Here is a 20,353-nt window from a genome sequence, read left to right on the forward strand (position 1 = left end):
TAACCTTTTCGGCACCGAATGCCCAAACCGGGACATGCACGCATGACACGCATGTGTGTGCGCATGCCAGAGTGCCAAAAACCCCAAAACCAGCTGGTCTTTGCATTTCCAGCGTTCCAGCATGCACAGCATTCTATTCTATTCTATCCATCATCTAATTCCTATTCTAGTCCGTTCCATTCCGTTCTGTTCCATTCTATTCTAGCCATCTAATTCCTATTCTGTTCTGTTCTGTTCTGTTCCGTTCCGTTTCCGTTCCGTTTCCGTTCCGTTTCCGTTCCGTTTCCGTTCCGTTCCATTCCATTCTATCCATCGTCTAATTCCTATTCTATTCTATTCTATTCTATTCTATTCTATTCTATTCTATTCTATTCTATTCTATTCTATTCTATTCTATTCTATTCTATTCTATTCTATTCTATTCTATTCTATTCTATTCTATGCTATGCTATTCTATTCTATTCTATTCTATTCTATTCTATTCTATTCCTATTCCTATTCCTATTCCTATTCCTATTCCTATTCCTATTCAAAATATCCCAAATTTTGCCACAGCTATGCCAAGCAACTTTGCAGATATTGAGAAATAACTTTTCGAGATACACTACCTGACAACCCATAACTGAAATGAAGAAATGGAAATTTATCTTAGCCTGATGAGAATGCACAATTACAACCCGCACTCTATTCATCCATCTCAACAAATTTTATTTCCTCTCATCCATCTTTGGCTATTCAAAAAGAAAAGAAAAATGAAACAAGAGAATGGCATGTTTTCATATAGTGGAAAGCTCCACAATTTGACAAACTGGAATGAAACCGTCTGGATCCTCTCTTGTTTTTCAGATATTTTATTCTATGAGAATTGGCTTAGATTAGATAAATTGCAGCTGCAACTCTTAAAATTTCATTTGCCATGGGCTGGGATAGAAATACGGGATTTGCCAGATTGGGGTAAAATGACTTTCATGAAGACAAAAACATTTTTTTTCAGCATAAACCATGTACTTATCACAGAAGAACATTCACATTTATATAAGTTACCTATAGATTCATGTAGGGATGCAGTGGCTCAGTGGCTAAGACGCTGAGCTTGTCGATCAGAAAGGTCAGCACTTCAGCAGTTCGAATCCCTGGTGCCACGGAACAGGGTGAGCTCCCGTTACTTGTCCCAGCTTCTGCCAACCTAGCAGTTCGAAAGCAGGTAAAAAATCAATCAAACGGTCAGTCCTAGAGGAGATCAACCCTGACTGCTCTTGAGAAGGCCAGATCCTGAAGAGGAAACTCAAATACTTTGGCCACCTAATGAGAAGGAAGGACTCACTGGAGAAGAGCCTAATGCTGGGAACGATGGAGGGCAAAAGAAGAAGGGGACCGCAGAGAACAAGGTGGCTGGATGGAGTCACTGAAGCAGTCAGCGTGAGCTTAAATGGACTCCAGAGGATGGTAGAGGACAGGAAGGCCTGGAGGAACATTGTCCATGGGGTCGCAATGGGTCAGACATGACTTCACAACTAACAGCAACAAAGACATAGCATTTGGTGGTTGAGATTTGGAGTTGCCAATTGTTGACCATTCCGACACAAAGTCAAGGTTTTTTTGAAGGGTAGCAGCATTGTCTGTGAGGTTGAATATTTTTATATCATCGGCAAAGAGAATGCAGTTGCTTATAATAGGATTATATTTTATATTATTATAAGATTGCAAAGGTCATTTATATATAGTATGAAGAATGTTGGTCCTAGAACGCTGACTTGGGGGACACTGCTATTAACAGGGGCAGGATTTGATAGGTTGCTCCCTATTTTGACCACTTGTTGTCTGTTTGACAGGAACGCAGCTATCCAATTATGTAGGGGTCCGAAGGTACAATTGGATTTTAGTTTTAGAAGTAGTTTGTCATGTACCACTGAATCAAAGGCTTTACAGAAGTCTATGTAAATTGCATCTATTGCTTTGCCCTGATCGAGATTTGTAGTCCATATGTTCTTGCAGTGTAGCAGTTGTACATTACAGGATAATTTTTTTCTGAAACCAAATTGTTTATTAGAGAGTAGGTTGTTTGTTTCTAGTTGGAGGGTAATGGAATGGTTGATGCTTGATTCCATGACTTTGCAGGTGATGCAGCATAAAGAGATTGGTCTGTAATTTTCAACTAGGCTGGGGTCTCCCTTTTTGAAGATAGGGATGACCGTGGCTAGTGACCATAGTCTGGGTACAGAACTGGTCTCAAAGGATTTTTCAAAGATTATGCTTAGAGGTTCTGCTATAGCAGTGGACAGCTTTTTTAAGAAGTATGCACATAGTCCATCAGGTCCGATAGATAGAGATGGTTTTAGTCTGCATAGTGCCTTTTCAACATTATCTTCTGTAAAATCTATTTGTGTTAGATCATTGTAGTTATTTTAGGTATGAGTAGGGAATGTTGGGCATGAGCCATTACTGTTTACAAAGACCGAGCCGAAGAAAGTGTTGAAGATGTTTGCATTAACTGCTTCATCATTGCATTCTTTACCGTTAGGTCCTTTTAGGGGTGGGATGGATCTTGAGTCTTTAAGTTTGTTGTTTACAAAATTATAGAAGGCGCAGTTGGATGTTGTGCGCAGGAGGTTCTCTTTGTGTTTGGGGTGGTAATTGGTGCTTTCAGTGATGCTTTCTAATGATGCTTTCTTAAGGCACTTGATAAAGTAGACTTATTACTTGGTAAGATAGAAAAAAATGTGGGTTAGACAGCATCTCCACCAGATGGATTCATAACTGGCTGACCAACCGCACTCAACGTGGAGTCCTCAATGGAACTGCATCTACATGGAGGGAAGTATGCAGTGGAGTACCCCAGGGCTCTGTTTGAGGCCCAGTGCTCTTCAACATCTTCATCAATGACTTGGACGAGGGGATAGATGGGGAACTTTTCAAATTTTCAAGCTTGCAAGAATGCTCCAACACTGGACGTTTTTAAGAAAAAATTGGACAACCATTTGTCTGAAATGGTATAGGGTTTCTTGCCTAAGCAGGGGGTTGGACTAGAAGACCTCCAAGGTCCCTTCCAACTCTGTTGCTCTTCTCTTCCTTTTTCTCTTCTCTTCTCTTCTCTTCTCTTCTCTTCTCTTCTCTTCTCTTCTCTTCTCTTCTCTTCTCTTCTCTTCTCTTCTCTTCTCTTCCCTTCCCTTCCCTTCCCTTCCCTTCCCTTCCCTTCTCTTCTCTTCTCTTCTCTTCTCTTCTCTTCTCTTCTCTTCTCTTCTTGCTGTTTGAGAAAGTTGCATAACCTTCTCAGAGACTCTTCCCATCCTGCGTACAATCTTTTTGGACTGTTGCCTTCTGGCAGAAGATACAGAACGATTAAAACTCGGACCACACATCTTCTGAATAGTTTTTATCCCAGAGCTATAATTGCACTCAACAATGAACTAAAGGGCCACTATCAGTGAGCTGTTGGACAGTATTACTTGGTCTGTTGTGTGGATGTTTGGGTGGTTTAGGGATGGGGAATTTGTGGTGAGTGGGGTGGGGGTGTGTTTGGGGATTGTTATGTGTGTTGGACCTGGTCTTTGGGGGTTAAGTGAATTTCGTTGTATGTGTATACTGTGTATACATGTACAATGATAATAAAGTTATTTATTTCTCTTCTCCTCTCCTCTCTCCTCTCCTCTCCTCTCCTCTCCTCTCTTCTCCTCTCCTCCTCTCCTCTCCTCTCATCTCCTCTCAAACCCTTCCCTTCCCTTCCCTTCCCTTCCCTTCCCTTCCCTTCCCTTCCCTTCCATTCCATTCCAATCCATTCCATTCCATTCCATTCCATTCCATTCTATTCTATTCTATTCTATTCTATTCTATTCTATTCTATTCTATTCTATTCTTTAACAAGAGTGGGAAATCCTGAACTACACCCATTAGCAGAACCAAGCAAATACTTATTTTTTCCACTCTTTAAAACATTTAACTGCATTTTGGAATACCTGCATTCCAAAGGATAAGCTGAAATATGACAGAGAAGGGGGGGGGGACACAAAAGAAAAGAAAAAACATTACACACATGTGACAATTGTGGAAAACGGAGAAAACCTATTAGGCAGCATTTGTGAAAGGAATGATCATCGAATGGCTCACTTGAGTTTTCTTTTCCCGAATTCTCACCGTATTCCTCGTATGGATGTTATGTTCTTTTCCTAGTTATTAGAGTCTCGGGTACTTTGTGTTCTTTTATCTTGGTCCAATTTATGGATGCCGGAGTTCTCTTACAGACCCCTGCTGAGCCTAAATAGGACAAATATATGCCGTCAAACAGACCGCTGGGTGGATCATTATCAGGCAGTGCTCCGTCATTTTTATTATCTATTTTTTTTTCATGAGAGGATGCAGGTAGAAAAACAACGCATGAATATCACCAGTGCATCTTGTAAAAAATGTCAGCATCGATGTTAGATTTTCCTTGTTTAGAATCCAGGGGGGGTTGAAGAATGGCAAGAAAATATGAGAGTTCTCTATTTGCTGCCATCTAGTGGTCATTGTCTGGATTTGTGCAGCCTCAATGTTTTATTTATTTGTATTTATTTATACCTTGCTTTTATTCTTTTTACAAATAAGTCAAGGTGGCACATGTATCTCACGGACCTTCTTCCTGACAACAACAACCTTGTGAGGTGGGTTGGGCTGAGAGGGAGTGACTGGCTCAAAGTCACCCAGCTGGCTTACATAGCAAAAGTGGGACTAGAACTCACAGTCTCCTGGTGATTGGCCCAAAGTCACCCAGCCAGCTTTCATGGCTAATAGTGAACTAGAACTCACAGTCTCCTGGTGATTGGCTCAAAGTTACATCATCAGTTTTCATGGCTAAGACAGGGCTAGAACTCACAGTCTCCTAGTGTTTGGCCCAAAGTCACCCAGTCAGCTTTCATAGCTAATAGAGGACTAGAACTCACAGTCTCCTGGTTATTGGCCCAAAGTCACCCAGTCAGCTTTCATGGCTAATAGAGGACTAGAACTCACAGTCTCCTGGTGATTGGCTCAAAGTTACATCATCAGTTTTCATGGCTAAGACAGGGCTAGAACTCACAGTCTCCTAGTGTTTGGCCCAAAGTCACCCAGTCAGCTTTCATGGCTAAAAGAGGACTAGAACTCACAGTCTCCTGGTGATCGGCCCAGAGTCACCCAGCTGGCTTTCTATCTTAAGAAGGGACTAGAACTCACTGTCCCCTTTGGTGACCTCCTGAAAAGTAAAGTCAATGGGGAAGCCAGATTTACGTAACAACCGTGTTTACTAAGTTAACAACTGCAGTGGTTCACTTAACAACCCTGACAAGAAAGGCCATAAAAAGGAGTAAATTTCACTTAACAAATCGCTTAGCTGCAGAAATTTTGAGCTCAATTATGTTCCTAAGTCAAGGACTACCTGTACCATCACCTTCAGACAAACATGAAATTTTGGTGATTAAAGAAAGCAAATCATAGAATGATAGGGCTGGAAGGGTCCCCAGAGGTCTTCTAGTCCAACCCCCTGCTCAAGGCAGGAAACCTTATATTGTTCTGTTCAATTGGTTGTCAAGTCTGTTCTTGAAAATCTCCTGTGATGGAGCACCCAGGAGTCAAGGCAGGGGAGGGATTCAGCCAGTTCAGAACGATTCGGGTGAACCGGATGTTAATTTTAATCTGGTTCAACGAACCGGTTGTTCCAAGGACTGGCTGACCCCTCCCACCCCTCCCCTCCCCTCCCCTCCTAGGAGTCTCCACGTGGCCCGTTTTGGATGCGAGGTAAATGCAGGGCCTGCGTGGAGGCTCTGTGAGGGTGAAAAATGGGCCTACCGGAAGTCCGGAAATGGGCCTGTTTCTGGCCTCCTGGAGGCTCAAGGAAAGCCTCTGGAGTCTCGGAGGACGAAAAACGGGACTACCGGAAGTACCAGAAGTCTGGAAACAGGCCTGTTTCCGGCCTCTGGATGGCTTCCGGTGCCTGGGGGAGGCCGTTTTCGCCCTCCTGGAGGCTTGAGGAAAGCATCTGGAGCCTCGGAGAATGAAAAACGGGGCTACCGGAAGTACCAGAAGTCTGGAAACAGGCCTGTTTCCTGCCTCCGGAGGGCCTCCGGAGCCCGGAAGAGGCCATTTTCACCCTCCCGTAGGCTCAAGGAAAGCCTCCGAAGCCTTAGGAAGGCGAAAAAGCCCCCCCCCCGCGCTGTGGTGCAGGGGGCTGAATAGGCCACGCCCCCATGGCCACACCTAACCAGCAACCAGGCAGCAAAACGGTTGTTAAATTTTTCAGCCCCACCACTGAGTCAAATCATTGTTGAAGGGGATAGATGAATAAAAATACTGGCATCAAAAGAAGGGTACAAATCTCTGACTTTTTGTGAAAGCAAGTTTAAAAGAATACCAGCTCTAATGATTGGGGGAGGGGGGAATCTGAAATTTTTTTAAGAAAAAAAACAGAACTAAAGGCAAGATACATAATTAAAGTCATAAACACATGGGCTGTTCTAATTATTTAATATACTGCAGGTATAATTGATTGGACGCCAGCTGAATTATACATACTTGATCAGAAAACAAGAAAACTAATGAGCATGGATCAATGAAAGAACCAGAGTTAAAAGTGGGAGCGGATCATTCTAAGTCAAGTCACCATCAGAAAAAAAGGAAAAAAAAATGCTTGAATTATTATAGCAGGCCTAATAAGGATTGCCCGATGGAAGTTGTGAAAAACAATTGGAAGAGCTAACAAAATATTAAGGTTTGCTGAAAATAAGGCTGAAAAAGTTTGGGAGGAAAAAAAAATCAGCTATCACTCTGAGCAGGAATCAGAATTCTTGGAATCGTGTCAAAGGAAGACAACAAATGTTTGGAAGTTCATAACAGCCAACTGGTATATATATATATGCATATTCTTTCTAGCCAGGTTTTACCTACGTAAGCTAAGATGTTCTACAGCCCTGGTTATGTAGGTAAAATCTGGCTAGAAGGAATATGCACATAAAAGCCTACGAAAAAGAAATATATATATATATATATATATATATATATATATATATATATGTATGTATGTATGTATGTATGTATGTATGTATGTATGTATGTATATATATATATATATGTTTTCTGAGGTTTTCGCGGGTGTTTGTATGTAGGTCTTTGGTTATTCGGGTTTTCTCCCGCGTAAAATTGGAGGTTTCTTGGCGACGTTTCGACGAAGTCTCATTCGTCATCTTCAGGCTGGTGTTCTCGGCTTCGTGCTTCCAGGAGCAATGTGAGATCGCAGCTGACTCTTCCTTTTAACTGCTAGTGGGGGTGTGAGCTGATTGGGTGGGAACTTGGCTGTGTTCTGATTGGGTGGAGGTGTGTTCTGATTGGTTAGGGGCTTGGCTGTGCTCTGATTGGCTGGGGGGTTGGTTGTGCTCTGATTGGCTGGGGGTGTGTTCTGTTTGGGTGGGGGCTTGGTTGTGCTCAGCTTAGTCTGAGTTGCAGGGGGATTTGAGCTGGTGAGCTGCGTTGTTGTTGTTTGGCTTCGTGTTTGTGGCCGTGCGAGCTCTTCATGGTGGGTGTCAGTCAGAAGCACGAAGCCGAGAACACCAGCCTGAAGATGACGAATGAGACTTCGTCGAAACGTCGCCAAGACACTTCCAATTTTACGTGGGAGAAGACCTGAATAACCAAAGACCTACATACAAACACCCGCGAAAACCTGAGAAAACAAATATATATATATATATATATATATATATATATATATATATATATATATATATATATATATATATATATATATATATATATATATATATATATATATATATATATATAAAATATATATATATATATAAAAAAAATTTGATTTATATACCGCCCTTCTCCGGAGACTCAGGGAAGCTTACAATGCGTTAAGCAATAGCCTTCATACTTTTGTATATTTATACAAAGTCAGCTTATTGCCCCCACAATCTGGGTCCTCATTTCACCTACCTTAGAAAGGATGGAAGGCTGAGTCAACTTTGAGCCTGGCGAGATTCGAACCTGCAGTAATTGCAGGCAGCTGGTCTTAATAACAGGGTGCTTTAGACCACTGTACTACCAAGGCTCCTGGTATTCTTAGTAGCTGCAAAAATCTGAACAGTGTGACAGGTAAATTGTGTAGGTGGTACCAATAGAAGAGAACATTTGTAGCTCAGAGTTGAACTGTGGGGGTCCTTGGTGCTCTCTGAGCTGGTGGTTTTCTTGCAGACTTTTTATGAACCAACTAAGTAACATCATCAGTTTTGTGGAGTTTTGTGGAGTAACATCAACAGTTTTGTGGAGAGGAGGAGGAGGAGGAGGAGGAAAGGGAGGAGCAGAAAAGGAGGAGGAGGAGAGGAGGAGGAGGAGAAGGAAGAGGAATATGGGGTCCTTGATGGTCTCTGAGCTTGGTTCTTTTGTTACAGATGTTTCATTATCTGATGAACTGTAACATCATCAGTGCTAGCATGGAGAGCAAACCCCACTCCCTACTAACACTGATGAAGTTACCTGGTTTGGTAATGAAACATCTGCAAGAAAACCACCAAACTCAGAGAGCCCCAAGACCAGTGCTAGTATTCAGCCAGTTCTATCCGGTTCGGGCAAATGCTGGATGCTCTGCCCACCCTTCCAGACATAATCACGTCCCATTTATCTACATTTTTGACGCTCTCCACATGCACGAATGGCTCTGAATGCGCACTCACATTTGCAAACCAGTAGCAAAGTTAAGTGAATACCATCCCTGCCCAAGACCCCATTGTACAGATGGACCTGTAGTCTGAACACAGCTTTCCACACTGCAACATTTTGTGGCTAATTTCTTCAAAAATTCTGTCCATTTTTCCAGGTCATTCTCAGCAGAGACACGTCCCAAAGTTCAATTTTCCAATTTACTCAGAGCCGTGTTTATAAAACCCAGAGTAAATCCTTAGAACCACATTAGAGAAAGGTCACCCAATAACACATTTTCCATTGGAACGCAGCAAAGTTTGAGCAAATCCATATTTCAATATTTCCCTGACTTTATATCAGCGTTGTGAGGAATATAATTAAGGCTTTTGTGAGAAACGTCTCTGTCTGTTGAAAAAGCTGGAAGGCGGAAGTTAATTTCGTGGAATCGCAGCTGTAAGAATGGATATCCAGGACTAAGGGAGGCAGTGGACTTTGCCTGAAGGCATTCTGTACTCAGAGGCTACAAGGGAGGAGGACATGCAGAACAAATATAGATATGAAATCATTTTCATTCCCCCGCTCCATCCTGTTCATCACCATCAACATTATCAGCATGAAAAAAGTATGGCAACTGTGTTAGGAAATGGTTATTTGTCTAACTAGTTGGTCAGACAATATATAAACCAACAATGTATGTTTGCAGTCAGGTATTATATTGCTTTAAGACTGTATTGCATCATCCTGTATCCTGATTGGCTAGGCTCTATAGCCAATGTATTTAAGGGAAGTCAGGATCATGGCTTGTGTGGATACTACACCATTTTACCTGCTTATTTGCTGTAACTCTCTACCTGATCTCTCTGCATGATCACTGTTTGATCATAGCTACATGTTGCTTTCTATTTATTGAATGTTTTGATATTGAACTTGTTCCTGTTTTGAAACTCAAGAAGAACTGTTTTATTGTGTATGACTACAACTGGTAAGAAGACTTTGTACTTGAAATATCCCTGGATTGATCTTTTAACTCTCGTCTTATCTGTGTATGACTTGGATTGTTTTTGGACTTTGCTTTACTTTTCCTAAAAGTAAAAGACTACAACAACTCAGTGTGTTTTTATGTTAACTGTGATTGTTCACAACCACTCCTAGTCGCTTTTTCATGCGTTTACTCAAAGGATACTCTGCTCAATAACCAACAACATCGGTAATGAGCCAAGAATTTCCTTAACAATCTGTAATATGAAACTTCTGATAAATTCCATTAATACTTTTTTTTATTGTCGTTCCGTCGCTAAATCATGTCCAACTCTTTGCAACCCCATGGTCCACAGCGCACATGTCCTCCACGGCCTCCTGCAATTTCCCCAAATTCATATTCATTGCCTCGATGACATAATCTAACTGTCCCCTTCTCCTTTTGACTTGTCAGAATAACAAAGTTGGAAGGGACCTTGGAGGTCTTCTAGTCCAACCCCTCCCTGCTCAAGCAGGAGATTCTATGCCTGTGATGGTGAACCTATGGCACATGTGCCAGAGGTGGCATACAGAGCCCTCCCTGTGGGCACGCGCGCCATTGCCAGCTGCTCTTCAGGTTTCCGGTGTGCGCATATGCACCAGCCAGCTGGTCTTCATGTGCGCCGGAGTACCGGAAACCCAAAGCCCAGCTGGATGGTGCGCATGCATGCGCCAGCCAGCTGGTCTTTGGGCTTCCAGAGCTTGGGCGTGTGCACACGCACACATTCTGGTTTGGGCACTTGGTGCCAAAAAGTTTTGCCATCACTGGCCTATACCATTTCAGAAAAATGGTTGTCCAATCCCTTCTTAAAAATCTTCAATGGTGGAGCATTCATAACTTCTGGAGGAAAGTCATTCCTCTGGCTTATTGTTCTGTCAGGAAATTTCTCCTTAGTTCTAGATTGCTTCTCTCCTTGATTACTGTATTTTTCAGAGTATAAGACACACCTTTTTATCCCAAAAAAGAGGGTGAAAATCTGCGTCTTATAGTTTGATTGTAGCCCTACACAGCCTCTGAAAAAAGCCTCTGAAACCTCCATTTGAGAGGCTGAAAAAAGCCTCTGAAACCTCCATTTGAGAGGCTGAAAAAAGCCTCTGAAACCTCCATTTGAGAGGCTGAAAAAAGTCTCTGAAACCTCCATTTGAGAGGCTGAAAAAAGCCTCTGAAACCTCCATTTGAAAGGCTGAAAAAAGCCTCTGAAACCTCCATTTGAGAGGCTGGAAACAAAGCAAGGCACAGAGTTCACAACAACAAACCTGTTGCTAAAATTCACCTCTGGGAACAACTGATTAGGAGTATTCCAGGAGGCAGATCCACCCCCAATCAGTTTTTTTCTTGTTTTCCTCCCCAGAAACTAAGGTGTGTCTTATACTCCGGTGCATTTTATAGTCTGAAAAATATGGTAGTTTCCACCCATTGCTTCTTGTCCTGCCTTCAGATGCTTTGGATAATAAATTGACCCTCTCTTCTTTGGGGCAGCCCCTTAGATATTGGAAGACTGCTATCCTGTCACCCCAGTCCTTCTTTTCATTAAACTACACACGCACACAATCGTTTGTTTTCTTATAATAGCTTGTCAGCTTGAAAAGCTTGAAACAGTGAAATCTTGTGGAAAATGTCCAAATTCCTTTCTTTGATTGATCAGTGCAAGTCCACTTTGCACTGAAGATCAATTGCAGATAACTCTACTAAATCTATAAGAAGTGAGAGCAGGAAGAGTGGAAACTGGAATGAACCCAAGTGAGAAATTGGAGAACTAAAAAAAAAAGTTTCCCTTCCTAAATTTAGGCCAGCTTCTCTTCAAATATTTATGTTAGAGCCATTCTCTTCTTATTGTTGGATAAAATTTCTGACCTATATTGTGTAATCTACATCAAAGGCTGAACCAGATAATTCTGCTAATGTTTTGCTCTCCTTTGCTAACTTAACAAATGGAATGAAGTGTTTCTTTTGAAAAGTAAAAAAAAACCCCAACCCTATATCTTTGACACCCTATATCTTTGTATTATCTGTATTTTATCTTGGCTGTTTACTGCCCCGAGTCCCTCGGGAGTAGGGCGGTATAGAAATTTGATAAATAAAATAAATAAATAAATAAATAAATAAATATCTATAGCTCGAAGTTCTTAGAGCAAAAGTTTTGAGATATGAGAAGAAAGCACCTTGACTCAAGATAATAATAATAATAATAATAATAATAATAATAATAATAATAATAATAATAATAATAATAATAATAATAATAATAAAAACAGTTACGTCACATCACCTAAACAGACTAAACAGCCCCCTGAATTTTAATCAATATTCCTTAAAATATTTCATTTTTCAGTGTTCAAAAAATATACTCTGTAGATCCAAAGGTGCTTTTTTCAGGAGGCAACTGGAATTTCTGGTTTTTCTTTGAAGACATTTCTCTTCTCATCCAAGAAGCTCTGACTGTATGGAGGGGAATGGAAGGAGTTACACTCTTTGCAGACAGCTGGTCATTTGCATTCTTTTAGAGCAGAGGGTCTCCAACCTTGGCAACTTTAAGACTTGTGGACTTCAATTCCCAGAGTTCCTCAGCCAGGAGCTCTGGGAGTTGAAGTCCACAAGTCTTAAAGTTGTTAAAGTTGGGGACACCAGTTTTAGAGAGTTGTTAAACGCAGGAGAACAAACCCATCAGGATTCAGGATTCAGCAGTCCATCTGCATTTAAAAGGCAAAGGCCACTCTTTTGAAGACAGCAAAGTCCACATTTTGGACAGAGAGGACCACTGGTTTGAACGATGGGTCGAAGAGGCCATCTATGTCAAAATTGAACAGCCCTCTCTCAACAGAGGGGGAGGGATATCATCATCGATCTCCAGTCGACAACACTCCATGGCATAGGACCTAGTTATCTTCGAGACCGCCTGCTGCTACCGACGGCCTCCCATCGACCCATGCGCTCCCACAGAGAGGGCCTCCTCGGGGTGCCATCAGCCAAACAATATAGGCTGGTGACCCCCAGGGGGAGGGCCTTCTCTGTGGGGGCATCCACCCTCTGGAACCAACTGCCCCCAGAGATAAGGAGAATCCAAGACCTCAGTGCCTTCCGCCGTGCCCTTAAAACCTTCTTTTTCCAGCAAGCCGGGCTGGCCTAACACTTTTAAAAATGTTTTTAATTGTTTGTTATTGTTTTTAATCATGGGGCCAAATTTATATATATATCTTCTTAATTGTATTTTAATGTTTGTAGTTTATGTTTTTATTTGGCTGTTCACCGCCCTGAGTCCTCAGGGAGAAGGGCAGTATACAAATTTATAAATAAATAAATAAATAAATAAATAAATAAATAAATAAATAAATAAATAAATAAATAAATAAATAAAACAGTCCTTTCAGCAGTTCCAAGAAGGTGCCACACCCATTTGCACCACTCAGCTGACCCCGAGGACACAGACAAACCTCCAAGCGGCCTCAAGGATTCTCTAAAAAGGATGCAAATGGCCTGCTGTCTGCAAGGAGTATAAATCCTTCCATTCCCCACCATCCAGTCAGAGCTGAAGAAGCTTCTGGGATGAGAAGCGAAACGTCTTCAAAGAAAAACCAGAAAGTCCAATTGCCTCTTTTAAAAAAGCACCTTTGGGACAACCAGGACCTGGACGACGGAGAATCTCCATAGATCCTCTGCAGACGTGTCTTTCTGTCCTACTTCTCAATCAGCTATCTTTTCTTCTTCCCAGGAATTATTTATTTAGAATATTTATATGGCCAACTCAATCAAGCTCTGGGCATCTTAGAAAGATAAAACTCCAGTACCAAAACCAATAAAACCTCCATTGCTCTGTTGAAAGAAATTTCCTTCTGGGTTCAGTTCCTGTTCTGTCCCCCTTCCCCACACAGGCAAACACACCACCAGGCAGTCCTGCCAAGATTTTATTAAGCAATCAGACTAGAAACCCTTGCAGATAAGAGTTTTGGCAGTAAACTGCGAAATGCCTGCCAAGTCAGTTTTCACTCACAGTTAGCAAGAGAGAGTTTATCCTCAGTCCGGTTCAGTAGCAAAAAGTAATCCACAAAGCAATAGTTAACCAAGATCCAATCCAAATATGCACAAGCCAGATTTCAGGTAACGTGATGTGACTCTCAGGTTTTTAACTTTGACCGTCACAAAGCCTGAAGAGCAATCACACCCACTTTTATTCCTTGTGGGGCGTGGCTCAGTGACTCAGCTCAATCTCTGGCCCTCCCACGCCTCTTTCGTTGCTGCGCACGCTTCTCCCTCCGACGCTGCCTGGGATCAAGCCAGGATTCATCATTTTTGCTCCCTATCTGTTGTTGTTCCGATATGCTTTCCTCCTGGCATATCCCAGGCTGTTCCTCTTGGCCTTCGGATGGAACCTGAGGCATTGCCAGAGAGGAGAGTCCTGGAGGGGGAGGCCTTATCAGTTCCTTCCCATCACCTTCTGAGTCCTCTTCCTCTGTTAGGACAGGCTCGGGAGTTGGGGTCACAACAGTTCCAAGTGGGGAGAAAGACACTGGAAACATGGAGACTGCTTGGAAAGATGGTTTTAATGGTGGACAGGATCACATGCCTTGAAGATCTTGGTGAAGAGAAAAAAAATGGGAAGAGATGCTGAGAGTGCCTGAGTTTTATGCCTTCTCTGGGCTTTTGAATTTGAGCTTGTGTTCTGATTGAAAACAGCAAAAACAACCCTGTTTCCCCCAAAATAAGACATCCCCTGATAATAAGCCCAATTGGGCTTTTGAGCACATGGCAATAAGGCCGAGCGCTTATTTCAAGGTTCAAAAAAACATAAGACAGGGTCTTATTTTCGGGGAAACCCGGTAGTAAAACTCAGCGCCGAAATTCACTTTTTCCAGTCAATTCTGAGGTGAATTGTATCATATACTGTATATATGTGTGTGTATATATATATATATATATATATATATGTGTGTGTGTGTGTGTGTGTGTGTGTGTGTGTGTGTGTGTGTGTGTGTGTGTAGGTCTTTGGTTATTCGGGTCTTCTCCCACGTAAAATTGGAAGTGTCTTGGCGACGTTTCGACGAAGTCTCATTCGTCATCTTCAGGCTGGTGTTCTCGGTTTCGTGCTTCCAGGAGCAATGTGAGATCGCAGAGATCTCCTGGAAGCACGAAGCCGAGAACACCAGCCTGAAGATGACGAATGAGACTTCGTCGAAACGTCGCCAAGACACTTCCAATTTTACGTGGGAGAAGACCCGAATAACCAAAGACCTACTGCCCTCTGAGGCGTATTTAATCTTTAGCACAAAAATGAGTGTTGGAGGGTTTTGGGGGTTTTTTTTGTTTAAGATTGGACCAAAATGCTAATTTTACTGAGGGCATGTTCCATTCCAAGTGGATTCAATAGAAGCCCACAGACAGCCTGGAACACGGATACACATTTTCCCCAAGCTTTTCACCTCAATGTATGTTTTCTCTTGCATTCGCTGGTTTTTCTTTTTTTTTTTTTTTACCCATACAGTTTTCCAATAAGAAAAGCACCAGGAGGCGGTTTCCATTCAGGCATGTGGCGTACACTTGGAAGGAAGCTTGAGCAATTTATAAAGCAGGAGGGATGGTGCAGATAGACCATCCTCTGCATGGATGGTTACAATGCCAACGGATTGCTCATTATGGCTCGTCCCTTCCAAGTTATGGTTTTCTTCAAATTGAGCTCAGTTCCTGGTGACTTCAGCAACATATAATTTGCTTGGAAGCAATCCAGACGCAGCCTGCCATTGCCTTCTTCTGAGATCTCTCTCTATCTCTGCTTCTGTCTTTCCCTGTGTGTCTCTGCCTCTGTCTCTCTGTCTCTCTCCCTGCCTCCTTCCCTCCCTCCCTCTTCCCCCTCTCCTATATCTATCTACTCACTCCACCCACCCATCTACTTACCCATTCATCTTCCTTCCTTCCTTCCTTCTTTCCAATCCATCTCTCAAACTAATCTTCAGCCCTAATATGAATCAAAATCTATCTATCTATCTATCTATCTATCTATCTATCTATCTATCTATCTATCTATCTATCCATACATACATATATCTCTACTGTATGTATTTACTCACTCACCTTCTCATTAACTCCATCCATCCATATCTATCTATCTATCTATCTATCTATCTATCTATCTATCTATCTATCTATCTCTACTGTATGTATTTACTCATTCACCCACTCATTCACTCCATCCATCCATATCTATATCTATCTATCTATCTATCTATCTATCTATCTATCTATCTATCTATCTCTACTGTATGTATTTACTCACTCACCTTCTCATTCACTCCATCCATCCATCCATCCATCCATATCTATCTATCTATCTATCTATCTATCTATCTATCTATCTATCTATCTATCTATCTATCTATCTATCTATCTCTACTGTATGTATTTACTCATTCACTCCATCCATCCATCCATCCATCCATCCTCCATCTATCTATCCATCCATCCATCCATATCCTCAAGTATTAATTCCTAATAACTTTCTACTCCCTCCCTCCCTCCCCCATCTCCCAAACTAATCTTTAGTCCTAATATCTATCTGTCCTTCAGAATTAGTGTTATTTTTTTTAAAAAAAAAAAAACTAAGCAATGGAAAAGGTAGTGATATCTCAAATAAGGACAAGTATGCATTCCTTTTATTCCTAAATCTGCATAAAGATATTTACCGTATTTTTCGGACTATAAGACGCACCTAAATTTAGAAGAGGAAAACAACAACAACAAAGTTTTTGGGCTACTTTTTTTTCGGCAAAAAGGTTAGCCATCACTGGTATAGGGTCTCCTGCTTGAGCAGAAAGTTGGACTAGAAGACTTCCAAGGTCCCTTCCAGCTCTATTCTGATTGATTGATTGATTGATGGATGGATGGATTGATTTCTTCTATCTCACCCTGTCCTTGACTTTGTGGCCTTGCCTGTTAATGAGTTATTTGAGTTAGCAGCTATACCTACGTACATGTAGGCTAGCTTACTTCACCCTGACTCTCTGGTGACCAGCTGAAGGCAAGCAAAGAAAAGCAGATGGTCCATTACATTATACTGAATAATGTAAGCGGCAGTGGCCCGAGGGATGGGGATATTGGGCAAAATGGATCAATTTGACCATTTCCGTTGATTCTGAAAGTTGATCTAGTTTGGACAATTGAATCCCTTCCTTACATTAGGCCAATTCAGTTCCTATTTCCAAACAACTTTTTTTTAAAACAACAACAACTGTTTTCACATAAGGGCATAGCATCTCCATCATCCAAATGCTTTCCTGCTATGAAGCACTGGCCAATTTATTTATTTAGCGTATGGCTTACAATGTCAGGGAAATCTACAAATGCTAGACACGAAGCAGTCCTGGTAGCCTAGATCAAGGGTGTCAAACTCAAGGCGCGCGGGCTGGATTTGGCCTGCAGGGTACTTAGATAAGGCCTGCAGGGCAGCCCTGGAAACAGTGAAGGACCGGCCTGTGGTGCCTCTGCCAGTGTTGTGGCCCGTTCGCGGCCTGTGCAGCTAGTAGCTGATTTGGACAGCGAGGAGGCTGGTGTGGTGCTGTGCCAGCAGCCTGTGCAGCTGGCACTCGAGTCGGACAATGAGGAGGCTGGAGAAGATGTGGTGCCAGATTCGGGGATTCAGCCAAGGCCTTCAGAACCCCCAGAAGCTCCCATAAGTGAAGAGGACGAAGAGGAGGAGCCTCTTCTCGATGCACGGGTGCGCAGAGCTGCTAAAAGGCAGGAGTGGCTCCTCAGGAGGTCTCCTCGAGAGTAAGGCTTGGGGCTAATTGGCCACTCCCTTAGCCTATTTAAGAAAGAACGCCGACTGAAGCAAGTTGCAGGGAAGAACTTCGTTCACTCTCCTTCGTGCCTTGATCTTAGTTCTCTGCAAATTGCTTCTGGGCTTTCTGCCAACCATAGTAAGATTAAGATTATTTATTTTTTGGATTCTTGCAGGCTGTTAAGAAAGTTAATTAACAGCCTTTGTTTGAAGAAAAAACTGATTTTATTTTAGTAAACTAAGGTTTGTACAGACTTTGTGTGTGCTGCATTCTTTGGGGTCCATAGCTGGGGCAGAACAGCCAGTGAAAATGGAGCCTGGAACGGTCCGTTTTCATTGGCAGAAGCACCGTAGGCTGGTCCTTCACTTTTCACTGGCAGAAAGCAAGCAAAACAAACTAAAAAGAAAACAAAAGAAGAAATGTTTCCTGTTTTGCATTTGAGCATCTGAGAGGGAACAGGAAAGGAGAAAGGGAAAAAGAGGAAAGAAAAAGAAAAAGAAGGAAAGATGGGAAGAGAGCAAGGAAGGAAAAATAGAGAAAGAGGGGAAGGAAGGAAGGAAGGAAGGAAGAAGAATGAAGAGGGAAGGAAAAAGAAGGAAAGGGAAGGAAGGAACGAAGGAACGAAGGATATTATAATGAGAGGGAGGGTCTGAGAGAAGTCCTGCCTTAGCACTGCGCCACCACAGGTGCCCCTGTCACAAGTGACATCGAGATGGCCACACACACACCCCAAGGTCAAACACAACCCTGATGCAGCCCTCAATGGAATTGAGTTTGACACCTCTGCCCTAGATTGTTAGTTCATTCTTGTGCCCTTACAAAGGGGGCAGACTAGCTTACAGCAGCTGGCCAGAGGTGCTCAGGTTTCTGACTGTTCCTCCACCAGTCTCACCTTGCCTTGTGTTGCTCTGCCTCAGGTCCAGCACCGCCTTCCGCTCACCGCACAGACAAGCAAAGGTAGGTTTTTCCCACCTAAGTGGTACCCATTTATCTACTTGCTTTGGAATTGCTGAATAGGCAGGAGCTCACTCGTGGAACGGGACGCAAACCACTGGAGTGCAGCCCATTTCTGGTTAACAGTTCCAGCATCACTAAGGCACTGTGATACCACGTCCCCTGCACTAGGAGAAAATTTGTTGGGAAAAAAGCTACAGGGAACCGACACTGAAAATGTGTCCAAACAAGCTGGGTTTTGCCTGAAAAGAATTTTTTTTTCCCCCACTATGGGGGAAAAAAGACAGACAATTACTTTTAGGGAAATAATCATAGCAAAGCCTTCAAAAAAAACCCCTGGCAGTTTCTCATTTATGCTAGGTTTATTTGCATCGGTGTATCTATTAAGAGCTTTTTTTCATTAACCTGCTGTTTGAATATTTGCCAAAAAAATGGCCATTTAAATTCACATTTATAAATCATTTTTCTGTCCATGCATGCCTTTTAACTATTTATTTCAGCCCAGAAGGCATCAGGAACGCATGATAAAGTTGTTTGCTAATGGAGTCCCTCCTGCAAATTAATACAGCAACTGACATTCAAATTCTATCGGAATGAACAGATACATTTGCTCAAAAGAAATCTCCAATTGGAATGAAATGCAGGTAGACCTTGAATTACCAGTAGAGACCAAAATGGCTGTGAGTTTTGCCCCCATTTTATGACCTTTCTTGACAGAATCGTTAAGTGAAGCACTGCAGTTCTTAAATTAGTACCGTGTTTCCCCAAAAATAAGACCCAACCGGAAAATAAGTCCTAGCATGATTTTTCAGGATGCTCGTAATATAAGCCCTACCCCCCAAAATAAGCCCTAGTTAAGATCGTCAGCCAGACAGTTACATTTAGTACCGTATTTCCCCCCAAAATAAGACCTAACCAGAAAATAAACCCTAATACGTCTTTTGGAGCAAAAATTAATTTAAGACCTGGTCTTATTTTCGGGGAAACACGGTATCTATCTATCTATCTATCTATCTATCTATCTATCTATCTATCTATCTATCTATCTATCTATCTATCTATCTATCTATCTATCTATCTAATCTATCTACCTACCTACCTACCTACCTACGTACCTACCTACCTGTTTCCCCTAAAATAAGACTCAACCGGAAAATAAGTCCTAGCACGATTTTCCTTCCTTCCCTCCTTCCTTCCTTCCTCTTCTTTCTTTCTTTCTTTCTTTCTTTCCTTCTTTCTTTCTTTCTTTCTTTCTTTCTTTCTTTCTTTCTTTCTTTCTTTCTTTCTTCTTTCTTCTTTCTTTCTTTCTCTCTCTCTCTCCCTCCTTCCTTCCTTCCTTTTTTCCTTCTTTCTTTCTTTCTCTCTCCTTCCTTCCTTCCTTCCTTCCTTCCTTCCTTCCTTCCTTCCTTCCTTCTTTCCTTTCTTTCCTTCTTTCTTTCTTTCTTCCTGGCTTCCTTCCTTCCTTCCTCCTCATAACAGTCTAATGTTGCTGCATTCTCTTGACTTATTCACATCCTTTTTTTTTTTGCCCAATATTTTGAGATTTGAATTCGAATCAGAACAGAACAGAATACACAATGGCAAGCGTAACCATAGAGAATTCAAGCAACATTAAAAAAAAATCTCATTCCTTTGCCGATTTCCAAGGTGAGCGATCAAGGTTGTGCTAATTAAAATGTACAACTCACACAGGTAACAGATGTCCAATGCCTTACTGATTGTTTTCCCCCCCGTTCACTTTTCTCGATTTCTCTCTTCACCTCCCCTTTTTTGGTGCAATTTACGAGAAAGATGCCTTCCCTGCCAAATAGATGAGACTGCTGATAGCTTAATTAGATGACCAGAGATACAGAGTGCGTAAGATCAAAGCTTATTTGTGGCTTCTCTGTTCACTACCTCTTTTTGCTCTTTTAACTCTGCTAAAGATTTTCCTTCCTTGGGAGTAGATGCCAGCATCAGATCTAACAGG

The sequence above is a fragment of the Pantherophis guttatus genome, chromosome 8, assembly GCF_059756535.1.
Source record: "Pantherophis guttatus breed Tessera chromosome 8, ASM5975653v1, whole genome shotgun sequence".
NCBI classification, from domain to species: Eukaryota; Metazoa; Chordata; class Lepidosauria; order Squamata; family Colubridae; genus Pantherophis; species Pantherophis guttatus.